The 12900-nt window shown below is 39.4% G+C and overlaps 1 protein-coding gene across 5 annotated transcripts in view; it reads right to left on the bottom strand.

The window, feature by feature from the left end:
* CTBP2 (C-terminal binding protein 2) overlaps window positions 1–12900 on the bottom strand; it is a 210913-nt gene that overhangs the window by 117622 nt on the left and 80391 nt on the right. The window lies entirely within an intron of this gene.

Raw genomic sequence — 12900 nt, forward strand, 5'->3', positions numbered from 1 at the left:
TCATCTTAAAAATGAGAATATGTGCAATCAGTATAGCATCTTCTTAAAAATGTGTGCACACACAAACTTTACATCTGCCAAGCAAACAACCAAAGGCGCAATTTTGTCTGACCGTGAGTATTCAACATTATGCACAAAACATGCCAAATCAGATATAACAGTTTAATATCTAAATGCTCACTTACCAGCCGGCACCACGATTTATTACATTTTAGGGGGAAAGAGTGGCAGCCTAAAAACTACGCTTTTCACTGTAGTGCTATACATATGTTGAAATATGAGTAACAAACGTGCTCAACATGCAATTAGGCAAGCATGTGGATCTTATTGCTCCTAAAGGCTATTATTTGATTTCCTGCTCTGAAGCGAGTGGTGAAAAGATTCCAAGTCTAAATGCAGAGGAATTAGATCATTCTTTGGGGTGGTCGCATCATGGGCTGGAAACCAGATGGAGTGTTTTAAAAGCCCTTTGTAACTGAACCAACTCACCAAGTTGCTTGGAAACATACAGATGTAGTTGCTGCTCTGGGGCAACATTTGGCCTAGTTTTCGCTGTATCTGACAATACTCATAGACAGCACCATCAACAGAAGTAAGTAATCTTTTGGGTGGTGACTGGTTCCCATTGTTGGAGCCTGAACTCTTATGGCGGAAAAGCATAGCCAAACTCTTTAACATTACATGTACCAGCTTTTGTGCTACCATATATCATACAGCATATTTATATTTCTAAAAAGAGCAAATATTATGAACAAGCTGAAATCCCCTCCTGAACAATGGAATCTGTTTGGAATGGGTGGGTGTGGGTGGGTGGGTGTGTTTGAGAGAGAGAGAGATTATGATTTATGTGGAAATAATTTCATTTGGTTGTGTACTTTTGATGTTTTATTTATTGCTTATGACGACTTTTGTTACGTTTGCAATTATGGTTTTTCATGTTGTAAGTCTCCTTGAACATGGTTTGAACTATGGAAAGGCAGCATACAAATAAAATTGTGTGTGTGTGTGTGTGAGAGAGAGAGAGAGAGAGAGAGAGAGCGCACCAAACAGCGAGATGATACATCCCAGTTACATTGCTGAAGCCTACACGGTTCCACTAACAGGGGCTGAGACACCTGCCTGGTTTTTAGCCTTCTCTCTGCATCCTTTCAAGCTCTCCCAAGTTGGCAGAGCAGCCTTATAATAGTTTAAAAGCACCGATGATCAAATACTGATACAACACTTCTGATACCCTGATTTTTCCAGAGTCCCAAAATGCACGGAGGAGCATCCATGGATGCAAAGGGCTCCACACAGTCACCTTCCACGAGTTGGAAATGACGAAAATGGTGACAGAGAAAGGTGAAGCTAGTACATTCATCCCCACTGCCCCTTGTGTTTCCATACCTGCTTCTGTAATGCATGAAAAAGGGTATAGTGTTCTGAGCCCAAGTCTCCTACCCTTTGGGCCTCAGGTTGAAGGGAACAAGTTGCAGGCTGCTTGCCTCCTTTCAGCCCAACTCTCAGTGGCTGGTCAGCATCTCATGCCTACACACTGCTCTCCAACCTCTCTGCTGCCAGGGTTTGTTGGAAATATAATGACAGGATGGAACTCTTACTATTTAAAAAAACCAGAATGTCTTTCAGCATTAATGACCCGCTTTGACCCCTTCTTTTGTCTCCTCTCTGGCCGCCTACAGCATCTGCACATGGGATACCTATTTATTTATACGCTACAAAAACAAATACAGCCCACCCTTCATATCTATGGATCCCAGGGAAGGGTACAACACACAGTACATAAAACCATACACATCCTTTTACTAAATGGCAGAGCAAAAGTTCCTTAAAACAAACAAAACATCTATGCAAGTTAGAATAAGAACTGAAAGCATATTTGGACTTCTTGCTTTGTACAGTCCAATATCTTTTGATTAAGACAATAATTAAAATCAAGAGATTTGGAGATGAAGAATTGTATGTGTTTGCGTGTCTGAAACTCCACTTTCTCAATTTCCACTATAATTAATTAACCATAAAAATTATTTATACAGCAAACTTGAGCAGAGGGAAGGAAAAATAATGTGTGGTAATCAAGAGGTGAGGTTTTCACAGTATCTAATGTGATTTATTTTCAGGAGAGTGAAACCCTGCAATATGGTTTAACTAGTGGATTGCACCATAAACTAAATCAGTTCTGGATGAAACCTTAAAAGCTGCATTTCACTATGCCTGCTGATGCATAGTTCGGTAATCTTAATAATAAATATTAGGCCACTTCAACCTTTGCATAGAAAACCAAGGGTAAATTTTTAGCACTTTAGTTTCCCCTATTGAAGTTAAAATTAATGGCCACATAAAACTGCTGATTCCTACCAAATGAAGCTCTACAATGTATCAACTCAGGGACAGAGCAAATTCAGGGATAGCTTAAATATTTCACCTGAATTATTGCTGTATTTTGTAACACTGGCAGTTTTATGGATCTTGTTGGTTTTATAAATTCCTAAGTATTTGAGACTTCCTAAATAAACAAAGGCCTTAAATAAAATGAGCAATCTATTGTTTACGCGCAGAATGAGAATGAACCTATGTATTCAATTTTAGTCCCATGCACCTGAACTTGGAGGAACTCACAGCAATATTTTAAGTTCCCAACAAGTCTGCAGGGAAGGCTATGGTGAGAGTTAGAGACTGAACCAGGTATGTTTGTTGGCTTTGTTTCATGAAAAACATATTCGCCTTCAGCCAGGTCTGTAATCACAGGGGTTGCGTAGGTTGCTCACGTTTGGGGGGCAAATGCTGGCTATTGCCAGAGAAACAAAGAAACAACAGCCCAAGATAGCTCACAAAACTATTCTTGCGCATAACAGGCTCCTCCATAGCATGCTTGCCTCTACGCTGGCAGAGCTCTTTTCCACTGGTAGAGGGAGGTACTTTTGCTAAATCCTAATCCCCTTCAATCAGCAGGTATCAGGGTTAGGACTCAGTTTTTGCCTTGTGGATTGGCTTTCAAAAGTGGTCGAAGAGCAGGGGGAGGGGAGTAAGCAAGGCAGCAGATACTTTTAAGCCTACAAAAACAGAAAGGGGTAGCAAGAAGATGCGGAACTCAAAGATTTCAACAACAAGAGCTACTGTGAAAGGCTGTTTGGTTACAGTTTGGTTAGCTAGATAAGTGCCTGAAGGAACCCTATGAGATCAGGTTCAATGTATACATCTAAGATGATGCGCTCTCCTGTCTTCCACTCATACAGGGAAGCTTTTCAAAAGCTAAAGGATGGTAAGTGTGAGAGGCAGAGGCAGGGCAACTACATTCCACCACTTCCCCTTTGGTTTCAAGCCATCTAAATGATTACACTTCAAACTCCAAAAAGAAATAACCCAATAGCAATGGAGAAACCCCTGCTCTATCAAAGAATGGGTCTAGGATTCAGCAACCTAACATGGCGGCTAAATGGACAAACAAGACATTAAGAGGCATGCTATCATTTCAACTAAAATTTCTAAATTTCACAAGCTATGAACGACTTGCTCACAAATTTATTGATAGGCGGACGAATTATTATAGCCAGGGGCAAGCAGAATGTAAAATGGAAGAATGGTATAAAGAGGTGTAGGATATAGCTATTAACAATAAATTAACATATGCCATTGAGGTAAGACAGGGAATATGCAGGAGAAATGATTTCGAGGAGATATGGAGGGTGTTTGTAGAATTTGTACTGTTAAAATGGAAAGGGATCAAACCATTGCAAGAGGTGTTGTATTTTTGGGAGGTTGGATAGTTACAATGGAATGGTCTCGGTGGTGAGGTGCACATGTTAATTCTTATTTATTTATAATTATTACTTTGTCAAAATAAATAAATAAATAAAAATTGAAAAAAGAAAAAAGGGAAAAATAATAAATAATAATTAAAAATTCTAAATAATGAATGATACATATATATTTTAAAAAAATCGAACACAGGTTTGTCGGTTAGTTCCCATACATTTTAAAGAAAAAAATTCTTTTTTAAAATTGTGCAAACATTATGACTTCATCTACATATATAAGTATATGCACTTGGGATACCCTTTTACACAGCCAAGTAACTCTTGGAAAATCCAGCCAAGCCAAAGCAGGTTCTGCCAGCCTGGTTGGAAGCTTTGTCCAAAATTGCTCCCCCTCTTGGCTGTATATGAAAAGTCAGAGTGCAGAGAAAAACTTCCACAAGCACTCCTATAATTCATGCCATATTCCCAGTACAGTGGTACCTTGGGTTAAGAACTTAATTCGTTCTGGAGGTTCGTTCTTAACCTGAAACTGTTCTTAACCTGAGATACCACTTTAGCTAATGGGGCCTACCACTGCCACTGCGCTGCTGTTGTTCGATTTCTGTTCTCAACCTGAAGCAAAGTTCTTAACCCGAGGTACTATTTCTGGGTTAGTGGAGTCTGTAACCTGAAGCGTCTGTAACCTGAAGCATCTGTAACCCGAGGTACCACTGTATATGTGAGGTCTGCCAAAGTGACACCCGCCCCCAGCATGTATAGGTCACAAAAAGAAGAGGACCTTCTTTCCAGGAAGATTCAACTTACAAGTAGGCCAGAGATTTCCAAGCTAGCTTTTTTCCTTTTTTTAAAAAAAGGGGCAGTAAGATCCAAAAGGACCGTTTAAGAAAATGGAGAAGGTGACTGGTAACAATGTGAAAAAATAAATTAAGTAGGTCCAGGTTCCCCTAGAACCCTAGGTCCTGATCAAGCATTCCCATTTCTTTTCCCCCAGTCAAAGACACACCCCACAGTCACCACAGTGTTCGACAGCGTTTCTCATATGAATGATATAATTCTAAAACATGGAGTCCCCTTTCATGATTAGTCACTCATGTGAAGTTGTCAATGTATGCACAGACAAGGAAAATGCATGGGTGTTTTGTAGCAGCATGCACTTTGCATGCAAATTGCAATCGCATACCACTGGGAAGTTCTGAATTTTGCTTTTAAAAAGCCCTGCTTGCAGCAGTCTTCCATTCTGTTGTAGTAGGGTAGAAACTAAATGCTAGCCTTATTGTTTTGATAGCCAAGAGCTCTGGAACTGGGTTTTGTTTTTGCAGAACTCCTTAAAACCAGCATATGTCAATAAACTCAAAGATTATTTTTTTTTGTGGATGGCTTTCTTAACCTATTTGAATATACCATTTTGAATTTCTTGCACTGGATCTTCTTGTATAGTGCATCTTATTGCCTTCCACTAAAATTTTCATGGACAAAACAATGTTAGGAATGCCAAATACAGAACATTCATGGACTCAATGACCTTTCCATCCTTTCCTAATTGTATAGTTCTGTGAATAATTACTGCAGGAACAGTTTGTAATATTTAGAGCAAGTCAACAGATTCCAGTCTTAGTTGGTTCTCACCAGGTGTTAGATAAACACCCTGGAGCAAGCTAATAGTAACCAAGGTTTGTAGTCATTAATTTGATTATGCATCAGTGCTCCTTCTTAGAACTTAGTAGTTTCTAAATGAAGTAAAAGAAATAAATCACCTTTGTTGTTTTGCTGTATGCCCAGCATCAGTTTTTAAAATGGGCATACATTTCATAAATCACTTCGTGTGGGTGGGGAAGGTATTAATAAAAATGGTGGAAGGAACAGGGAATAATTGCATAAAAATGTAATAATGTAATCTCCTCCAAAGCTATATGTTATAGGCTTTTAGTGGCATTTTAACAATTTGCTACATTAGGTATCTCTATGAGTGAGACAATGGCCAATAACTATACTTATGAAGTGGCAGCTCTAAACATACAGAGAGATGGTCCATCTATAATTTCTGGCTATGAGGTATGACCAGCATCACTGTCCACCCAACAACTATTCATAAGCCAAAGGATACAGGAGACATGTTAATACCTGGCATAAGCAAAGGTTACAAGCAACCATCACAGCCAACACATGGCAAGTTCATGTGGCACAATAAATGGTGATTTGTTTCCAGCTAAAGAAATTTAAAGATGAATCTGCTTTGTTGAAAATACAAGGAAGCCAGGTTTTTATCTATTACGTCCCCTGTGGAGGCTACTGTACAAAAAATGGTCACAAGACAGTGGCTGTCAAACTACAATATTTATACTGCAAAATTACCACAGCTCATTGGACACTCCTGATGATACAGGAGTAGGTTGATTTTCTCAAAGGAGAGGACAAAAATGTAGAGAGATCAACTGAGTCAATATTCAGCTTCTACATATTAAATAAAAACCTACTCCATTTTATTCCCTAAAACTCCTGTCTTTGGAAAAATCGGCCACATCATCCTGATTAAATAAAACAGAAGGACCCAATCTAAATTCACTAAAATCAATTAATGCTTTTAAATTTTTAAAAATGAAATAAATATATCTCACTTTGCCTTTCCTAAAAAACTGTCGAGTCTGATTCACAAGTGACATATTCCTGCTGAGAATGAATTGTGTATGCTTCCCATTTCTGGAAACCCAGGAAAGCGCATGTGCTTATGCAAAACATGCAGCATGCTTGCTGGATTCCAGCTCAGAACATGCAACCCTAAAGGAGAAAGCAACAGCATTTCCTCAACTAAAAATGTAGTATGTTAATTGCCCTTACATCATTGTATAACAAATGACACAACGAAACAGCTAACAACCAAACTTCAAGCTTTACGAAGTACTTCAATGGGAGCTGGATTTTTGTTTTTGTTTTTTTCCTTTTTCCTCATGAGCAGGAATCACCCTGGAGTTGTCAACTGAGCACCATCTGCCGTGTTATTTTAGAACAGGAATCCTGACAATGTTTGCCAAATAAAGGAACACTTTCCCCCTCCAGATATTCCATCTTCTGCTCAGTGTGATTCCGTAAATCTTGGTAGGGTATAGGGCACCGAAGTGCCCTGTGTGTGTATTGGGGGAGGGCATGCACTGTAGCTCACAGGAGAGTTTTGCTTTTTGGAGGAGGTGGAGAAGTAACACTTAATTTCTGAAGTAAGAAGTGCCAGGTTTTTTTAGCCTGCCTGGAGACAAAGCTAAACATGGCAGTATTAATACAAATGGAAGCTGTATAATATGTGTATACATTAAATTAGAAAGCAGGCATTTCTGCAACCCTCATATCAAGACTCCTGCTGAGAGACCTTACCCTTCTGTCAGGGTCATGATCCAGATCAGACACCCTGTATTTCCTTTTTATAAAAAGAAGAACCATTGCAGCTACAAATTATATGAATGTTAGCATATTTAGTTTGACCATGGATCCGATACCTTTTGGCCTGGAAACTCTTTCCCCAGTTCCATATGTGGGGGCTGTTTGACTATACACTGAAGAGAGGAAAAGGCATTACTATGTCACGCATTAGCATCCTGGCATGAAACACAGTTTCCATGGCCAAACAATACTCTATGGCCAAGTATGGTAAGGGTACAAAAAAGAAAAATGGCCTGAGGATCTGGAGATAAAGAATTTCAACAAGAGAAGCCACTGAGTAGGCACAGATATCTGACTGCCTAACCAGGAAGTGTTGGTATTTGAGGGGGGGAGGATCCAAATTATTCCACTCACTGTAGTAAAAATAGAACTAAATAATTGATCATTTTACCACCTGAGGTGATATGCCTCATTGGTAGAGCAACCCACAACTAAATCTGCATCAGACATATTCATCTGTTGCACATGCGCTAACAGATGGTGAAAATAGTGAGAGAAATGTCAATAGTTATTCAATAAAATGCCTGTTCTTGGCCACATCATTACATATTTTGACATGGGACTTCTTCTGAAAGTCCAGTTTGGAACAGGCCTCATTCACACATCACATGAAGCTGAGCAATTATTTAGCATGAATCTGTGACCATCTGGTCCTCAGGAGAGGAGATTATTGCTACTTTGTTCCTCACCCGTTTTGATGCTGTGTTGCACTGATCTAAGCAATGGCTTGGCTTAGCATGTCATCTGAACACATGCTTTTGATATAGCGCTCTCCAGGCTAGCCAAGAGTTATTAACCAAGGTTTGTCCTATGGTTTGTCTGGGTGGGATAAATCATGAGCCTGGGTTTGGATGACATGGCATAACCACAGCAGCATAATGAGCAGAGACAGCAAAGCATCCATGAGCAGCTCCTCAAGAAGCCTATACAGTGGTGCCCCGCAAGACGAATGCCTCGCAAGACGGAAAACCCGCTAGACGAAAGGGTTTTCCGTTTTTGAGTTGCTTCGCAGGACGAATTTCCCTATGGGCTTGCTTCGCAAGACAAAAATGTCTTGCGAGTCTTGAGATTTTTTTTCGCTTTCCCCCCCCTTTATCTAAGCCGCTAAGCCTTTAATAGCCGCTAAACCGCTAATAGCGCTAATCCGCTAATAGGGTTGCTTCGCAAGACGGAAAAAACGCTAGACGAAGACACTCGCGGAATGGATTAATTTCGTCTTGTGAGGAACCACTGTACACTTGTGAAATCATCACATTAGAGTGATGTACAAACATCATTGTAAAAATGGAAGAACTGGAAATACTGTAAGGCAACAATTTGAAAGGATATTTACTTGGAAGTACAACCCACTAAAATAAATGGGACGAGTCTAGGCTAAAGTGTCTTGCATTCAAACACCTAGAGGTAAGCATTTCATCAATTCGCTGTAAAGTTTATTAGGGTGAAAATACAAAATTGATAATACTTGGTAAGCATCACATGATTTACTAGTTGCTATGGTTCAAGCCATTCTTGCTTATGAGTTTGTAACGTGACAGCAGTAAAGAATCAGAATTGGATTTTTAATTAAATCCTGTCCAAAAATGATATTTGCTGCTCTCTATATGAACTCATAGGCCAAAAAGTATGCAAAGTCAAGACAACTCAGCAGAAGGATCTTGTGTCTGCTAATTTAAAAACCCAACAATATTCTTAGTCCAGTGGGATGTACTTTTAACTATCAAGTATTACATAACCCTTGGACAGAAGATGCACAAGAATAGATGTCAACAGTAAGAGTGTGAAAATTTCTCATCCAGATTCCTCAATCTTCCTTTCCTTCCACAATAATTACTTCAAACCCAGCTGTTTCCAAGTCTATTGTGCTTCCAGAACTTTGTAAGTAAGTCTACTTTAACTCTTACACGCCACAATACTGAACTCAAAACTTACAAGCCCCTGCTTTGATGTACATTTAAAAGCTGTGCGTGTACATGTACATAGATGATAACCCATTGACGTCTGAAAACCAGCAGTTTACACTAGTCTAGAAGTAGTGTTATATATGATTAGAGATTCACAGACATGAAGCATCCATGGATTAATCATGAGACAAGGCTACATTATAAGACCAGGGAGTAAAGTTACCAGAACCATAGCTAGAGCTGTTCCCAACACCAACAACATAAAATGAAACCTGGGAATACATGAAAATGAAACATACAAGATTGCCTTCTAACAAATCAGACTGCTGGTCCATCTAGTCTAAACTTCTTTGACTGTCAGTAAATTTCCAGGATCTCACAGAGGGAGGTATTTTCCAGCCTTGCTATGCAAGAGCCTTTAGCTGAAAAGCAAAAGGGACTAAAATGGATACCTCCAATAAGCTATGGCTCCTCCCACATTACTTTTACCCATATGCAGTTCCACTGTTCTATTCAATGAAAATGCCAGACAACCCAATTCCATCTATGTCAAGAATGTTAGTCTCTGCTGCATCTGTTTCCCTATTCCAAATCCCAATCACTTATTTGCCAGTGCAAGGGAAATTAGGTCATTCCCACAGGCCTTAGGATGTCTCTAGTCTGCTATGCACATTATTCCAAAACATCATTCCTCATACAATACTTCTGCTCAAGAGCTGGGACTGTAGAATAGGAGGCAGCTACCCCAGTGGTAAAGGTGAGTTACTCTCTCAAGCACCAAGTCAAGGGACAAGGGGTCAACATACACTGCAGTTCTGGTGTTAGGCCTGAGCCTAAGGTCTGCTATAATAACAAAGGGGAAATGTTGCAGCTTTTTTGTCAAATGACCTAGAACCACCCATCAAAATGTAATTTTTAAAAATATGCTGCTCCTATATTTCCTACAGAAATATCCAAAATAGTTGCTTATACATATTTTTTGCATTGCAAAAAAGTTAGAAATGAGGCAGAATACAGGCAGACTGTTGTATTTGGTGAAAGTTTGTTTTTGGTAGGGAGAGATTTATTTCATGATCCCTTTTTTTATAGTTTCAAACTGAAAGCTGTCCTGCAATCCCATTATGTACACGACAAGTATGAACACAGTGACATGCCGAAATATTTGCCTTCCTCCTGTATCAGCGGTGCACAGTACACCATGAACTAACTTCCTTTGACCTAGTTCCTGAGAAGTTTTGGAAGTGCGCATCTTATTTTGTATGCAGTATCCGCAGTATTTTTGCTAGCAAGGAGCAACTGAGCCCAGCCCTTTGGTTAAATTATCTGTAAATGTTTTCTCCCGCATTGGCTAAATTTCTCTCCAGAGATGTCATATGGAGACATTTTTGAACAAGCGCCCATGCCCTTTTCAGAGTACATTAATTCTCTCGGAAAAAAGTGTGAAGCAGAGAACATAAGGCAGAGAGAAAAGGGGCTTGTCTTGCACAGTTAAAACTACTATATGAACAGCTTTTCTCAGAATTCATTATTCTAAGATTATCCTTTGGCTCCCCCGCCCTTCCATTGCCAACACAGAAAGAGTCATTTGCCAGACAGTATCCTCTGATGTGGCTGCACTTCCTGTCACTACTGATAAGGGAAGAATAGGCAATAAAGAAGCAACAGCAAGGTTCTCAGGAAGGGAAGGGACTGGAACAATTAAAACAGGGTTATTAAAAAGCCTTGCATCTTTGAACGTGTGAACCCTGCTGAAGGGCTGGACAAGCAATGTTGCTAGGAAGCTTAGGATTCCATTTTACTTTTGCCAGATAAGTATATTGCTATTGGCCTCAGATCAGAGAGGCCTAATAGATATTTGGGGGACTGGAAGGTGGGGTGGAATAATCAGGAAATAAAACTCTTAAATGGTAGTGAGCAATTGATTGAAGAAAACAGAAGAGCCTTTAAAAACCAGCTATTTATCTGTCTACCTTAAGCAGAAGTGGAACAGGAAATTAATTCAATTTGCCACAGACTTACATTGCGCTGTTAAGTTTCTATTTAATTTTAAAAAGAAATCCACCCTCACTCAGCCCCCCCATTCCAAAGCAGAGTTATCAGTGGACAAGCTAGTAATTGAAGCTTATAACGTTCCAATTAAACAGATCTAATCATTATTAGTAGGTAGACTATAAAGTATGGAATAAGCTTGAAAATGAAAGAATTAAAAAGGGAACTGCTTAAAAGGATAAAAGACCTTCTTCAGAAGTCATTTTGTTACTAACGGATTCTGATTTGCTGAAAAATATCCTGCACCCATAGGTATTGCCATTACAGTCACAGAAGCCTTTTACACAGGTTACCACTCTCTGTGTTTTAGATGATATGGCTGTTTGCCAGTAATTTAGCTTTAAATATGAAAATGGATATCCAATCCAGTTTTCTAGATATAATAATAGCACAGAAGATTGATGCTATCATTCCACAGCCCAATGACTATTTAAAATGCTTTTAAGCTGAACTTACAAAGCTCCAGTGACTTCTAGAATTGCAGGAACTGTTAAATAGGAAATAAAATTAGCAATCTACAATAAAATACAAAAGCAATTCAGCATTTCATTTTTTTTCCCAACAGCATGAACATGGACAGTCCTTGTACAACAAATCAGTAACATTGCAGTATATTTCTGGGCTTACTGGTGGGTGGTGGGCAGGTGAGAAGAAACAAAATATACTCTCATCTAGAAGTTAATCATACACTGCCAAGGCTATAAAATATAGGTTTCCACTGATGAATGAGACCATACCAGCTAAAAGACGCCTAAGAGTTTAAAGGAACTCCCAGAGAGCCAAGTTCGAGATTGGATCTTCTATGTTACAAGCCACAGTAAAGCAGTTCTTTATTCTGTTTTCTCTTGTGAACTATCACTAAAAAAATTCTGCATTTTTTCCCAGTTCTTTCACAGCCAAAGAAGATCTTGCATTCAGAAAGTTCAACAGAATATTTCTCCTGACAGCCTGACTGAAACCTAATCATGCTGCTTTCAGTCTTACTCAGATTTTCTGTTTCAAAAATGATATCTATCCCTTCTATGGCTGAAATCACTGGGGCAGAGAGGAAACAGAGTTGATACAACTCAAATTCCCTTTGGCACGGAGTACTGTACCAATGACAAAAAAATGTGGAGGTGTAACGGTAATGTTGCCTTCCCAACAATAGGTGGTGCCGTGCCCAGAATTGGTGCCTTTACTCCAATTTTTTCTTAGCAATATAGTTGTTCTGTTCAACAATCAATTTGGCCTCATCTTTTCTCTAGCCAGCAGCCAAATAGTTAATGACAGCAACCTAGCCAGTAACTTCCATGAGTTCAAGCTGCTGCCAACAGCTGTTATTTCTGATGACTGTGCTATCGCCCAGTGAACAGACAGAAGAATGAAAGTTAACCCGCAAACAAAATAAAACTGAAAAATGCACTAAGCATAGCAAGCCCACTGTATTATTACACAGGATACAAGACTGCATCTACTATATTAATAAAAATAAGGTTGATTATTGTGTACAGATACAAGAATAAAACCCTAACAAGTATGTGTCCTAAAGTATCCTACTTCTTTAAAAAGAAACTAAAAGAACACAGCCAGTCTGGCATAATGGTTAGTGTTGGATTAGGACCTGAGATAGGAGAGTTCAAATCCCCACTCAGCCATGAAGCTCACTAGGTGACCATGGGCCAGTCAACATCTCTTAGCCTAAGCTACCTCACAGGGTCCCTGTAAGGATGAAATGGGGAGAAGGAGAAGGAGAAGGAGAAGGAGAAGGAGAACCATGTACA

This window comes from Podarcis pityusensis (assembly GCF_964106645.2).
Source record: "Podarcis pityusensis genome assembly, chromosome: 5".
Classification (NCBI taxonomy): Eukaryota; Metazoa; Chordata; class Lepidosauria; order Squamata; family Lacertidae; genus Podarcis; species Podarcis pityusensis.